The sequence below is a fragment of the Mandrillus leucophaeus genome, unplaced genomic scaffold (assembly GCF_000951045.1).
Source record: "Mandrillus leucophaeus isolate KB7577 unplaced genomic scaffold, Mleu.le_1.0 Scaffold338, whole genome shotgun sequence".
Taxonomy (NCBI): Eukaryota; Metazoa; Chordata; class Mammalia; order Primates; family Cercopithecidae; genus Mandrillus; species Mandrillus leucophaeus.
The window spans coordinates 2,111,244-2,127,422 of NW_012103565.1; the positions used below are offsets into that span (position 1 = coordinate 2,111,244).

The 16,179-nt window shown below is 41.6% G+C and overlaps 1 long non-coding RNA gene across 1 annotated transcript in view; it reads right to left on the bottom strand.

Moving 5' to 3' along the window:
* The window catches only part of LOC105545745, a 231,254-nt gene that overhangs the window by 96,275 nt on the left and 118,800 nt on the right, over positions 1 to 16,179 (bottom strand). Inside the window, exon 4 of the long non-coding RNA XR_001006977.1 lies at positions 7,734 to 7,842. This is a non-coding gene — a long non-coding RNA (uncharacterized LOC105545745). The remainder of the gene's footprint in view (positions 1 to 7,733; positions 7,843 to 16,179) is intronic.

The following is a 16,179-nucleotide window of genomic DNA, read 5'->3' on the forward strand; positions in this document are numbered from 1 at the left end:
TCCCAGAATTTTATCTGAACTTTTCAGCTTTTCTCTGCAAGCCCACACAACTTGCACTCATAAGGTCAACCTAGTTTCACTGTGTCTCATGGAGTCATCCTGTTAGGCCACAATATGGGGTCACACGGGTGTGGCTGACTTCCAATTCTGCCAGCCAAGTCTGCATCTCTTGTGTTTTAAATAAATCTGCTTGATGGAGATTCAACCAGATAGGGCCTGATGGCCACTACCTAAGCTCTGCCCTTTGTCCTGTGAGCCAGTTCATGGGAGCCTGGGTTCTAGAGGACAAAGCATCCCTTGGCTCTCAGCCATGACAGAGCAAAGCCTCATGGAGCCCTAACGGAGGACCATGTTCCCCACAGAATGTCCCCTGCAGAATCCACATCCACACATGCTCAAACTGATTTCTCACTCTCTATAGTGGAAACTTCACTGGCCACTCAGAGTTTTACCTTCGTTTTAAGCAATTCCCTTGAGAACAAAGGAACTCAGTCCAAAGGCCAAAGTGCCAATCAAATAATGAAAGTAAAAGAAAAATTATAACAGCCAACACTGCTGCGGTATTTCCCGAGTCTAGTTTTTGCTAAGCCCTGTGCATGCATGATTATTGTATTTAATCCCCTCAAACACCTTATGATGCAGCTTCCCCTGTTATTGCCATTTCACAGATGAGGAAAGAAAGGCATGATACATGTTAAATCAAACAACGGCAACCCAACACAACAATCACAAAGCACTGCATGCCCCATTCTGCCTTCCCACAAATCCAAAACCTGCAGTGACCGAGGGGATAGAAACATGGTACCTAGGCACGATTTATGCCTCCCCTGGCCACTCAGCAGCCATCTGAGAGGACTTTATTGTATTGATTCAGCTCATCTCAGATGCATATACCATAGGTCTAAATTGACTCCTAGAACTGCATTAGTTATTCCAGACACTTTAATCCATTACTTAATGCATTACTCAGATCCTGCTACCAGAGAGGGAATGGCAAGAAGTCAAGGTCGGTTAAACACGGATGAAAACAATAATAATCTTGAAAACACCTGCACCTGTGAAGAAAGAGCCATAGTTGGGAAGCCTCTCACTGTCTAAATGTCTCATCATTTGTCATTTAAAATGCTTGCCATGGTCTTATTTTTAAGCACATAGTATCTTTGTGTTAGAGATCAAATTTTAAATAATCATCCTCTAATTAGAGTAACCCCCAATCAAAAATGAGTCACTGACCTTTTCCTCAGTGTTTTATTTCAGTAAGCCAGAATAAACACATGAAATTGTTACTATGGAGACCAAAGGTACTAAAGGGACCCAGCCTCTCATTAAAAAATTGACACACCAGCAGGAAAAAAAAATGATGAATGTTGTAGTTATTTTAGGGAAAAACGTGTCCCAAATGTTGAGGTTAAATCAGCCACCCCTTTTCCTCCAGGGGAAAAAAAAAGTTTCCAATGCAAATGGTTTGAATTAATGCCATGGATATTTATAACAACAGTCTGGTTAGGGAATTTATTTGCTATTCATCAAGCCAATGTCCCTGAGGATTAAGAGAGCCCAAAGAAAATATTTTTAAAATAATAAGTGAAATGTCTTTTGGGTTGGGAAGCCACTATATTCATATTCAGCACCACGACTGCCGGGCTGCGTCCTCAAAGCCCAAGGCCTCTGGGACTGGACAATTCCACAGTGCCTTTGGAAGAGAGTAACAGAACACATGTGTCCCAGCTGACTTGCCGGTAGGAGAGCTGGGTTTTCTTAAATTGACACCCTCAAGTAGTAAATAAGAAAAAAGGAACCAAGAGTGGCCCAATATGCAGATCTAAAAAGTGGAAAAGGCATTGACTGTTTCTTTTTCAAACAACTTCTTTGGTTGGATTCTGGAGAGAAAAGGTGGAGAGGGAAGAGGTGTAACTCTTTTCACATATCATTGGAAAATACCATCCTCACTTTTTAAAAATAGCACTGCATGATGAAATAATGTTTTGGTGACATGATGCCTAAAGAAGCACTGCTCATGCATCACGGTGACTGTGACAGAGGCCTGGGTGAGCAGTAGTGTAGACAGTTGCACAGAGGAACCCAAATGTTGCTCGAGACCCAAGAAAGCCCTGGTGAGGACAGCACCAGGCTCACCTGCCCACCTGGTCTCCATCCAGGAGTCCAGAGACCCAGGACCAAACTGATCCCGTCTTTATGTTCAATGTGGAGATCTTGTTCAGGTGTGGATACTTTTGGTATTTATTTTGATTTTTTAAAACTGTATTTTAAGTGTTTATTATTTACCTATTTTTAAATGTTGCATTAAAATATTACTTATCCCTTAGCCCAGCAGGTGTTATGCACCTGTGGTCCCAGATACTTGAGAGGCTGAGGAAGGAGGATCATTTGAACCCAGGAGTTTGAGGCTGTAGTGAGCTGTGACTGTGCCACTGCATTCTAGCCTGGGTGACAAAGACCCTGTCTCAAAAATGTATAAATAAGTAAATAAAATATTATTTATATTGATTACTGGATTACTGGATATCTAGTGTCCCCTGAAATGCTGTGCCCAGGACAAGTGCCTCACTCGTCTCACCCTACTGCCTCACCCTCCAATTTGGGAGTCTTTCGGGGTGGTTCAGAAGAAAAGCACCCTCTTTGTAGGACAGGCAGTAGAACACTCCTCAGGGAGAGGTAGGTACCCAGATTCCCCCTCAAGGCAATAGCTTCTACTTAGACGATTTCTCTTCCCTCGACAAACCAGTCCAAGCGGAATCTGCAAGACACCATCAAACTGAAAGCAAGATTGGACTTCTGGCTTTGGACCCTTGGTTTCAGACCCAGTCTGCCATTTCATCGGGTGGGCATCCAAGCTTCAGTTTCCCTCTGTGTTAAACGGGGATAAGAAATCCACCTCCTGGGCTCACTGTGAGGGTTCAATGGGGTAATCATGTCAGTAGCTGAGAAGCACGAATATTTGATCTATGTCAGCCATTATTACTGTTTTCCAAATCTTGGTTCCTCCACTAGTGACTTTACCTCTTGGAATGTTAGTCTCCTTTTCTGTAAAATGGAGAAATAATAGTACTATCTCTTAAGGTTGCTGTAAAGATTAAACGAGTTACTGTACATGAAGTACCTAAAACAATGTGTACATATAGTGTTAACTATTACTATTACAACAATCACTACAACTACTACTGTTGTTCATACTATTAATAGCTTATTCTCCCTCCTCCTCCTCCTGCTATAACTACTACTGTTACTTCTACTGCCACTGTGGCTGCTGTTGTTGCCCTGGTAGTTGGGTAGTTAATACAGTTGCAATGAGATCTAGAAATGGCAACTCCCTCCTCTGTGTGAGAGATCCTTAGCCTATGTTTAAACATTCAATTGAGTTTACTATATGCTATACTTTTTAACATGTTTTAAGCTATTCAAACATTTTTATTTTCTGCACATAAGGCCAAATAACCTGTTGAACTGATTGCCCATTTTTTTAGCTGAGTTGTTTGGGTATGCTGTAGACAGAACCCGAGACAACAGAAGAGTTAGTGAACTTCAATTGTTTATAAAGGAGCGGCATAAAAATAATCTTTAAAGCTAAGAGAATGTTAATATTTAGATCCATCTAAGGGAAAATAATAACAGTTTGTGATTTCCTCCCGCCTCACTTCCAGGGCAAACATTTTTAAGGGAGGATTTGATTTTGTAACATAAATTGTTTTCTATATAACCCCAAAGACATGAGTGATTAATAGTGAGCTATAGAAAGAGATGCCCATAATTAGTAGCTTGGGTACAGTCAGATATAAACATATATTTTGTTTGTGAAACATGTATCTTGAAAAAAAATACATCCTGCTAGATGTCACAAAAGGGTCAAGATGCTAAGAAAAAAAGTCAAGACAAAATTTTTAAAATAAAATCAAAATCAAATATGATAAATACATGCACACCCAAAGCACACTAAGCCTGAGACAAAATTTTATCCAGGTATTTAATCATCATCATCATCGTTGTTGTTATTACTTGTATCAATGTTGGTATAATATTGTGATTCTGATTTTAATTTTAATTACAAGGATCTTAACCAAACATACAGTATCTTAAATGCAGATAAATAAATGCTTTTCATATAATGGGTCATTAACATTTTAAGACCGTAAAATGCATCTTGTTTATTATCACTAATAATAGAATTATTAATTGTATTACAATTCACTAATATTCACTAAAATATTACTAATAATTCACTAATAATCACTAAGTCACTAATAATTGTTCACTAATAATTCAGTAACATATCATTAATAATCACATTATTATTAATATATCATTAATAATTCTATTATACTAATATATTACTAATCTATTATGTTAATATATCACTAATAATTCTATTAATTCACTATAATTTTAATAATTCTAGTATTGGTGATACATTAGTGAATTAGTGAATTATTTCACTAATAGAATTAAAATTAATTAGTGAAATAATTAGCAAAATAAACTAGTGGAAAAAATTATTTAGTGAAATAATTCACTAATAATAGAATTATTAGAGATAATAATGACATAAGTCACATCCGACACTTATTGGGCACTTATGAAGCATCAGAAACTGGCCTAAGTTCTTTAAATGACTCCTTTTGAGAATTCCTGTAGAAATTTTCATTCCCACTTTATTGATAAAGACACTGAGACAGAGAAATCAAGTAACTTGACCAATGTCACATTTTCAGAGACAGAGTTGGGATGTCAACACAGGTGTGTTGAACACCAAACCTTGCTCGCCAAACCACAGTGCTAAACAGGGAACCATCCGAGTAGGCAGCCTCATCTGCTCACCATGAACATTCAGTATGCCAAGGTCAGCTCTCCTAGTCCTGCTCCATGCATTCATATGGCCACTCAACATATGTTAGGAAGATGTTCACTCAATTCAAACAGCAACAACACTATGTTCCACCATTTTATGACATTTGCTAAGCAGGAGAGCAGGACTTTTAGTCAGGATCACTGCCTCTCACCATGCAGGATGAGCACCACACATATCCAGGGGAGCCGCTCCCAGAGTACTGTTTGGCAGGCACACCCTGCAGTTGTGCAACATGGCAGCCCTGCCCTGACTGCTCAGAATGTGGTTTGTGACTCAGCACCAAAACACTCCAGCCAGTGATTGGACAGGAGTAAACACTTGACCACAGGGAGCCAATCAGATTCTGGTTAGTTGGACACTGACCTGAGAGACACAAAAGAGTCTCCTCTATCTATGAGGTCACTGCTAGAACTGGACAGGTGTGAGGCCTGGGGCAAGGCCATCACAGTCTCTGCGCAGGCTGGGGTGGCAGAAGACTCTAGAATGAAGAGGGACAGGCAAGGCACACAGGGAAAAATCAAAGCGCCCACATAGCCCGTTATGACAGAGAAGGAAGGTCATTTTTAACTTTCCAAGAATCCCCTCAGACCCTGCTTTACTCTTCCGCTTGGTTTCTGAGAGATTTTTGTGTATTTTTTCAACAAACCTGTCTCTGTATTTGCCTGAGGTTAAGGGCATACTGATCTATGCAGGACAGAGAAGTGCCCATTCTTAGCCATATTTCATCAAATGAAAGTTTTCTTTGTTATACAAAGGGCAGGCTTGAATCTCAGTCCCCAGATTCATGTGTCCAAGAAATATAACTTTATTTTTCCATACCACAGCTGAATTTCTATTTTGAGAGCCCAGCCTGTGACAAGGTAGCAGAAGCCTAATCTCAGCCACATGGGGATTCTAGGGGTTGAGCAGGGCTAAGCAGGCAGGGATGGGGTGGCGGACATTGGGTCCTCAGTCATCTTGAGCTGAGCACAGTGGCATCTGCTTTGATGCCCCGGGGCCCACCTGGTCCTGGCTACCATGCAGTAAGTTCACTGCTGCCCAGCCCATGTTCCCACCTTTGCCTCTCCTCTTCTTTCCCCTTGCACTCCTCTCTGGTGCCCAGTAATTCACTCACCACTCTACACCATGCTGGGGTGTGAGAAACTGTGGGGCTATTCGAAAGCCCATCTACTTGGCTCAAAGAATCATTCTTCCCATGGAAACTGGTACGATTGAAGGCCCTTCATCGCTGTACAACCATGTCTCCTTTGAGCACTACCCAGAAACTGAGGCCCAGGCCCTGGGTAAACACAGCTCCCACAATTCTATTGGGGGTTCTGGAATTGTACTTCCCAGGGTTCAGTCTGGGTAGAGACTGAGCACCAGTCCTCTTTCTCAGAGATGATCCACACAGACACTTCCAAATATGTTCCCACAACTCCCTGATGCTTCTTGACACCAAGGAATCTTTACCCGCTTTGGGGTGGATAACCGGCCCTCACAGCTCAGGTATTTTAGCTCATCTGTACCAGGTTCTTCACTTTCTAGAGGGACCTAGGCTTTTGGAATTCAAAAGGCAATACTTTACTTCTTTTTCTACACTTGCTCTATGACAGACCTTCCCTAAGACAATGAAGCCAGACTGACCTAGTTTACTGAATGGAAGAACCAAGGGACCCCAGTAAATACTAGAAAAACCTCAGCTGATATTTCAAAACATTGCCCCAACACACTGCTTTGGGACCCTTGGGCCTCACAAAGTTTGGTTTTGGTCTCACTCTCCGTTTTGTCTAGATGATGTTGGTCAAGCTGAAGTTGGGGTACCTCCATCTTTCAAAAGCAGAGTTGGTGGCACTATGCTTCTGCCATTTTAAACGTGATAATGGTGATAATGCATGCTGAAACATTCACCTAGTTTTCTTTAAGTTGTGGCTTTAGAGTAAATCTTGCATTGTGAAGTTTTGGAAGAAAAAAATTGTAAATGGAGATTTGTCTTCTTTTTGTCTCACATCTACTGTGATAAGCATTAAGAAAATGTTTCCTTTACTTGCTAAAATAACTGTCAGTCCACACCAAAAGGCTCATAATTTATCATCGTTAATTCACGTCTCCATCTTTTTAAATATATTAAATAGTACTTTTCCTTATACATTTCACTGTCTCATATGAATAAGATTTCAATGTGGACAAAAGAACTCATCAGTGATTTATAGAAAATACATCCTCATGAAATAGCACTTTAACAAAGAAATTAATCATACTGCTTTATCAGAGTCAATATCAAAAGTGAGAGCTGTGTCTAAACCTGATTAAGATATTTACTTTTTCTTATTTTCTAACCCCCAAAAATCTTACCTCTTCCAAGATTCCCACAAAGGCTTATACCTGCATCGTAATCTCTTAACCAAACAACTACAATAGCTCATTCTTCCCCTGATTCATTCAACAGAGATTTATTAAGAACCTACTGGTAAGGTTTGACTGTGTCCCACCCACATCTCATCTTGAATTCCCACATGTTGTGGGAGGGACCAGTGTGCTGTTCTTGTGATAGTGAATAAGTCTCACGAGATCTGATAGTTTTAAAAAGAGGTGTTTCCCTGTACAAGTTCTTCTCTTGTCTGTCACCATGTGAGATGTGCCTTTCACCTTCCGCCATGACTGTGAGGCCTCCCCAGCCACGTGGAACTGTTAAGTCCAATAAAACTCTCTCTTTTGTAAATTTCACAGCCTTGGGTATTTCTGTATCAGCAGCATGAAAACGGACTAATACACCTACTGTGTTGGGCACAGAGATGCAAAGATGACTAAGGCAAGAAACTTGCATTGTAGGCCAGTGGAGGAGACAGGGGTTACGACACAAAGTTAAGTTCTATAACAAAGATTTTACTAGCATTAGATTCTGTTTTCTGTGTTCTGTTTCAGTGTCAGTTCCACCATCCATCCAGCCTCCACTCTGGTGCCAGTTCCTTTCCTCCAATCCAGTCCAGATTAAACCCCTCTCCTACCAAAAAACAAACAAACAAAAAAACAAAAAACAACTCAGTGGTTCTTCAAAGTGACAGTGGCATTTCCCAATCTGGTTTAGGGAAATACTAGTTTCAGGGAATCTGAAAAGGGGGCCTATGGTTTGTTCCCCAAGTAGAGGGTAAACTTTAACATGCCTGAGTTTTTCCTTGTATGTCTTTCCACTTACAATGCCCCTTGCCATTCTCCTTTATTTCACTTCTCTCTCCTCCATCTGAACTCTTATCTATACTGCAAAACCCACTCAAATCTTCTCCATAATGCCTTCTCGGATTTTTCCAGTCTTAGTAAATCAATCCTTTTTAACATTCCCACCTCTTGTTGCATATTGTAGCACCAATCACTTTGTATTACTCTTTTCTCTGCCTCCCTCAATAGATTGAAAGCCCCTGGCCTTTCTCTTTTAGCTCCAGCATGCAGTGCGTTGCCTGCCACGTAAATGATTGTATACACATTAAGCATTTCATATCAATTGTTCACACGTTTTTTAAAACTCCATTACTTCCTTTCAAGCCACCAGAAAAATCAGGCGTGAATTTGGTGTGCATCTTTCTCTTAAATTCAAATTCTATGTTTGAAACTGGGTTCCTATCAATAGACAGGCATCTGTGATGGCTACACAGGGATTCCTAAGTCACTCACTCCATCTTAGAGGTTTTCTTTTTCTGCTCTATTATAAAATCACATGCTGTTAATTTCTCCAAGTGTTTTTTAAATTGTATTAAATGTTGCTAGGTATCTCCCTACAAGCAAAAAGGAAAAAAGCAAGGAAACTATATTTCATCCCTTCACACTTTATGCTACCGTCCCTGGTAGCATAAGTGAATATTTGTTGGAAACGTTTAAAAAGCTGTACTCTGAGAAAAAAGATAACCCCATCCCAAATCCCAGTTTAGAGCCACGCTGCATGCTCCCTAGGCTCCCCAGGTTTTTCGTCTGGATTTTCTCTTTTTTTAATATGTTTTTATCTGCCTCCTAGTTTCCAAGCACTTTCAGATAATCAGACAAACAGCGGGGCTGTGTTGGTCTGCACACTGGTCCTCCTCTACCTGCCCCATCTCCCCTCCCCGTTGCCTCCTTTTATCAAAGAAACTCAAAGGGAATTTGTTCACTTTACCAACAACTCAGCCACTTACAACTCAGCAAAGAAGTTGGCTTATTTTATTATCTGATAAGAAAAGAAACATGACATTCTCCTCTTTATTAAAACACCACTTTTTCTGACTACAACGGGAAATTTCAGCATCGTATATCCCCCAAACATTTTGATTTTTAGTTAAATGGCATGTTTCCTTCACATTGTATACCCTCCTGACATACATGTCACACTCTCTCACACACACACACACACACACACACACAGAGTTTCTCATGGAACTCTAAACAGCCTGCCCTCCATCTTCCCCTTCTTTCCTATTCCCCTCTCCCCAACTCTCCAGGTCTGCACCCTGGCAGTCTGGTCAACCCTGCAAGCTCGTCCTCCTTGGTGCCTTCATGCCTGTGATTTCTGTCCTCATCTTCAGGCTTCCAAACACAGCTCAGGTCTCATCCACAAAGCCTTCCTTCACTGACTACATGTACACAATGACCCTTCTCTAACCCACAATGTATTTTAATGCTCTGGTGCCTATGTTAGCCTTTATTCCAAACGTTTCTAGCCTTATGTTCATTGTTATGTCTTGACTATCCAACCAGTCAAGCAGTGAGCTGGAGGGAGGGCATGAGCTCTGTAGTCAAGCAGCTATTAGTTCTGGATCCTCATATCTGAGCTACAAGATGCCTTGTTTTAGTTTGTTTTAAATAAAGAAATTAACACCCTCACCCCTCGCAAAATCTAACGTTCCTGTGAGCATTAAACGAGGTCTCCCGTGTGAAGCACCTGGACTTCATGCCCTTCATGAACTATCCTACTGCTTCCCTGAGAGCAGGACCATGTCTTACCCCAGTCCTGGGTCCAAGGAATGCCTAGCACAGTAAAGCAGGATGTTACCAGCAGCAATGGTTGAAATGCCCAGAATTAACAAAAAGCTGGAAACACAATCCTCCTCGGCAAGGAAATGAGACAAATCTTTCACTATTTAAGATCAACGTGCCTCTAGAAGTGAAATGGAACATGAGATAGCATAAAAAAACAGATCAATCACAACACGCAGATCATTTCTACACTTAGAAGCCATTTTACTGAGCACACATAGAAAAACAAATGTCTAACACCTTTGGCAAAGGCTTCCTGGAGTCTCACAGGGGTAAGCATGAAAAAGTCTCCTGCCTTTTTAATTAACCAAGTTCTGACTAGATTCTACAATGCATCAGATCAAAAGGCAGGGATTGAAAATACTACAATCAGACATTAAGTGCATTTCTTTAGTTTCTAAATGAGTCAGAAAACGCAGCACAGTTAAGCTATAGACGTTTGCAGGCTAAGTCTTCTCCTTAACCTCAGGAGTCAGGACAAAAACAGCAGGCCCTTAGTTTGAGTCTTCTCAGCTACACAATGGGTGTGAGGTGAGCGACTCTTTCCAATTTGCATGATTCCTATAATTTCCCATCATGAAATGGAGGAAAATGCCATTCATCCACATAAGAAGTCTCACTGAAAAGCGAAGCACTTCTCTCTATTTACTTAAGCACTGGGCTAGAATACAGAGAAGTACAATAAATTCTAAACATGGTGCACATCTGGTCCAAAAACCACAATCAGTTTATTGCTGCATCTGAAACATTTTCAGCAACTGTCATATAATATATTTTCACACATTTCTAACAAGACATTTTCTTGGAAACAAAATAGACAGGTATATCTGTCAGTTCCATTTCTTGCAAACGAAACAGAAAAATGTTTGGCTCAGATGTCTGTACCGTCTTTGGAGCAGTGTAACTATCATATGAGAAGGGTATTAGTCAAAGATGCCAAAAGCTCGGCGGTTACTTCCAAAGAGTGGAATTACTGGCTATACAGAAAAATAAGATATATGCATGTATGTATGCACCTCCCTTCTTTCCCATTCCAACAGAATCATTTATTGCATTTACTCTAAAGAGATGTACCAGGGTCTTGTTAAACCCATCTATCTCCCAGTATGAAAATACTGGGCTTCCTATTAAATAGAATCTTCTCATCCCTGTGGCTCTTTGAGCAGAACTTTATTCAACATTTTATTAAAAATTAAAATGCAATTGAAATCACATTAAGATGCTTAAAAGCTCCACATTTTTACCCTAAACCCCTCATGGGAATTCACAAGGAGGGAACAGAAAGGTATCTGATAGCCAGAGAACCCCAAACCCAATAAAGAAGGTTGCCAAAATGTCCCAATATAGGCCCCAGTGAAACCATTTACTGGCTCACTGTTGGCTGCATAATCTGCCTTTAAGCACTTTCTCCTCTGCAAAAACCCCAGGACTCCTTTAAGAGCCATGTCTCAGCACACAAAACTTTCAAGTGACTCACCCTTCCCTCCCCCTTCCCTGGCCCAGCCCCGCATCCCCTAGCACCAGCCATGCAGTCTTTGACCTTTCCTGATAACCCACTCACAGCTCATTCTGCCTGCAGGGCAGACAAGAAACGCACAGGGGCAATTTTACTGAAGCTTTGACAACATTCATAAAAAGAATGGACATAGCCAACCCCCTTGCACACTTCTGAGCCTTTGCCTGTGTGGCTGCCTCCACCAGGAATGCCCTGGCTGACTTTGGCGAATGACTCATCGTGCTTCACAGCTCAGTTCAACTAGCGATTTTTGGTGACAGCTTTCCCTGACACCCCTTCCCTTACTGAATGAGGTGGTCCATCCTCTGTCATGGGGCGGAGCATCCCATACATCCTGCTCCCACTCCAACCTATTGCGCTGATATCCAATAGAAGGCAATACGTGTCACTGTGTCTCACGTACCAGCCTGCAAGCCCCTTTAGGCAGGGCCTTGGTCATGTTCTTGTATCCCCAGACCCTGGGATACTGACTTTTATATGGAACGGACTCAGCAAATGTTTACTGAATAAAAGAATAATGGCAGCAATCCAGAAAATTCCTGACTGTACCCAGACTAAAGGGCTTCAGTTGCTTCTCCATGAACAGAAAAGAGAACCTCAGAAAATGGCCAGTTGAGAGTTTTCAGGTCTTTCAACCAACAAGGGTTGATGGTAAGGATGTCCAACGGACTGTACGAACACGAAGAAGGAAAATGCATGCTTTCTCAAGCTGGGCCTGAAGTCTTGCTATTAGAATTAGAGAAATATGAAAGTGATAAAGGAGACCACCCAAGAGAAGGGAATTTGGGGGACTGCAGTGAATAGGAGGCTGAAGGGTGAGCACTCTCCACTCTGAAAGACGGCAGGTGAACGAAAGGCCAGGATGCAGGTGAGAAACCAGGGCAGGGGAAAGTGGGACAAGGATTTATCAAATTACAGCACCCTAGAATGGCATGGGGTCTCTTGAAAATAAAAAAAGGTACATTCAGGAAAAATTTTGAAAGACTCTCCCCACGTGAGCAGATTAGTTTAAAAGACGAGCACAGAAGGGATTAAGGCCCACGGAAAGAAGAAACCCCATGTGGCACTCATTTGAGTTGAACAAAGGGACCTGCGCTGATGAATACATATGAGGCCGGTCCTGTACCTAAGTTCCCAGTCCAGAAGAGAAGTCAGAGGAAACCAGGGAAGTTCAGAAGAGCTCGGTGAGTGACCATGGGCTCACACACACAGGGCTGTGGGAGCCCACAGCCCACAGTCCGCAGCTCTGAGAAACACACCGCGTTCCGCCTGTGGGGCAGTGTCCTCACAGCAATGCAGGTGTGTTTGAAGGAGAACGCCTAGCAGCAGCTGAAATAACCAAAAACAAGGTGGTAAATGGCTGCCCTGGGCCAATACAGGGACAAATTGGCAAAGTAGAATGTTCCTCGCAGAGCTCTCCAACTGTTCGAGAATTCCACCACCTCTCCTGAGGTGCCCTGGAAAAGGCGAAGTGGAAAGGTAGAGCCTGTTAAAATTTTATATGGTTTCTGAGGCATCTTAATTTTTAATAAAAAGTTCTTAATAATGTTCTGGATAAAAGACTGTGGTACTTAAAAGATTCTTTTTATAATGCCAAACTCTTTGTGCAATGTATGTATATATTTTTTAAAAGACCATAGTCTGGCAAATACTGACAGCCTGTAACACATACCACATTCTCCTTCCGCTTACTCCACCACCTCATACTGTGGCCAAGGGTAAATCCATTCAATTCTCTGGCCCGGCTTAGCTTCACTTCAAGGTGAGGAGTTTAAAGTGAAATGTAACACAGTGGTAGTTTCCAACAGCCTTCGCCACTGAAATGTGTTCATCCAGCTGACACTGTTTAACCCCGGCTTCTGGCACATTCTGTAAGGCCCAAGCATGTGAAGACACATGTATCTCAGGCACGTTTCCAGGGATGAAGGCTATCTGGGGGTTGGTAGTCCCAACTAAATAAGACAACTACTAGTAAGTGGAGGATGGAATCCTTGACACTCTTCTCTCCTTCAATTAGTGCTTCATAATTTTCAAAGTGCCTTTTTGAGGTTTGGAGAAGTTGCTTGATTCACCAAGATTCTGCAGCTTCATGCCAGGGCCAGAAACTTCACAGACTTTCTTCCTTCAGGGTGAGGCTCTGAAGACAACCTTACTGCAACACCTGTGGCCCAGGTTGGTTCAACAGTGAAGTGTACTGAGGAGCAGCTCAATTCTGCAGCTGTTCAGAAGTGGCCCTCAAGCTAGACTCAGAGGAGGAAGAGACCAGGAGAAACTGTCATAGCAAAGGCAACAATGTAGGATGGATTGAGCACTGTGTTCTCAGCCTTCCTCAGCACAGGAGAGAGGTGGTCTCAGAGCATGGTTGGGAATGAGAAGTGAAAGGCTGGGTCGTCGAAGACCAGACATTTTCTTTTTTAATTTTTTTTTTTTTTTTTTTAGAGACAGAGTCTTGCTATATTGCCCAGGTTAGTCTCAACCTCTGACCTCAAGCGAACCTTGGAACTTGGCTACAGGCTCACACTACCATGCCCACCTTCCCCAACTTGGCCAAACATTTTAGGAAGAGAACATTACATTTCATGGGAACTAAGGATTGGAGAATTGCTAAGAGTTTAAACTTAAAGAGTAGGGTAAATATGTCATTCACTTAGAAAATGAGTCAGTTGGTTGCATTTCATTACCTTTTGTTTGAGGAAGAAACGTCAAGGATGCTGGGAAAGGCAGGGTTCCCTCAGCAACAAACTCTGCGAAAGCAATGGATTTTTCCAAGCTGTTGGTATCCCATTTGTGAAATTCGATTTTCTCCTATGCTTCTTGAATTCATATGGTGAGTTTCAAAAGTCTCTTCTTAAAGAAAAAAAATTGATTTTTCTTCAAAGGACTAAGAAGTTAACAATATTCTGTGAACACAGGGCAAACACACCAAACTTGAGAAAGAAAAACCAAGTGACAAGGAAGTGGGAATGTTCACATTTATTCACACATATGGAACTTGACTCATTTTCTAAGCGAGCGACACATTGATCCCACTCTGTAATTTAGCATTTTTGAGCCTCAGTTTTCTTACCTATAAAGAAGGAAAAATAATAGTACCTACCCATGGGTTGTTGCAGAGATTAAATAACTCACTGTATATAAATACCTGGCACAGTGGCCAGGATAATAAATGATAGATAAACATTAGCTATTATTCTTATTCCAATGAGTGCTTTGGTTTGTATAAATCATAAAAAGCGATCTTTGCACACATGGGTGCAAACAGTTTCCAGTGGTTCGTTAGGTCTATGAAATTTGATATTCCTTGCTTTTCCTTGGCAAGAATCTTAACTAGAAGAAGTTATTGATCCAGGTAGCGAGATCCGCAGCTCTACATGACTGTTTCCACTCACTGCAAATTTCCAGAAAGTAATCGTTTCAGGCTGACGTTGTCCATGCCAGATCTCAACCCTGTGGAAACATGCTTGCATTGGAAGATGAAAACAGAATCCATACCCCGCTTCGGAGTACCTAGAGTGGAATAAATAGATTTTTTCTATCCCCAAATAATGTCTTTTAGCAAAACGTCAAAACATCATTAAGCATTTTAAGTTGAAGCTTCCCTGAGCCCTGCATACAATAAATGTGGGACCACCTGCGTTGCCAGTGATAAAAACACTTGCTTTGAAGCTCTTGTTATTTTTAAGGTGTTTTGTTTTTTTTTTAACCTCCCTTGAGACGAAGTGTTCTCAAGTTGAAAATTTACTTTTCATGTCCCAGTCTTTCAACTAAAATACTCCAGATTTTAACAGTTAACATCTCTAATTTTTTTCTCTCATGTAACTTAATATATCTTACAGCTTTGAGATGCTGGTAAAATGATTTTGAAATGTATTTTTAACAGAGATTAAATGCCAGAAGCCCTCTGCTCTCCCCCCTAGACCTATGCAGCCATGGGTCCTTATCTTCATGATGCCGATACGCAGATACAGTGTTTGGAAAAATCAGTTTTTCAATTGCCAAACCAAGCAAGACCTGCAGCTTAATCACTAATATCCATAGCTCCTAATCCAATGCCCTCCACAACGATAGGTTACTGAGTAAATACATGAATGGGCTTGGTGTGGGCCACACTAGCAGATGGTTTACTGACTGTCGTTTACTTGCCTGAATACTTTTTATAGAAATGCTACAAGGTATCTTTTATTATAAACACTACATTTCTCTAACGTAAGAGTCTCTTCTCTCTTTGTCCTCGTTACCACCAGCCACCAGCAGCCAAGTTATAGAAGCAGTGGCTACACATACTCAAACCCATGACCACTCAGGGTTAGAGATGTTTTCACTGCGTGGCAATCACAATCCAACCTGCCCGAAGGAAAGCGATTCAGCAGTGAGGCCTCTCTGAACCTTCTCCCCTCTGCCATGCTGCCCAAAACCAAATAATCAATTCTGATTTAAATTAGGAGGGGGATGTTGATACAGGAGAGCAGCATTCAAGCACCTCCTCTCACTTGACTCTGAATCAGAGCAGCCACTAGTGCTATGTCAACTCCCAGGTCACGGGTGCAGAAATGATGGCCTGGAAAGCTTGCCCTCCCTCACAGCTCCACTTAGACAAATCAGAGCTCTAGCGAGCCTAAAGCTCCTGAAAGACAAAGGCCAAGTCATTTGCTCCTTTGTATTCTCAGGCGCCTAGTGCAGTTGGTTGGGGGAGTGGGCAGGGTGGTTAGGGAGGGAGTGATCCATAAATATTTGTAGGACAAAGAAATAAGGAGTGAGAGAGAGGGGGGAAAGAAGGAGGGAGAAAGGAAGAAAGAAAGAAGGAAGGAAGGAAGGAAGG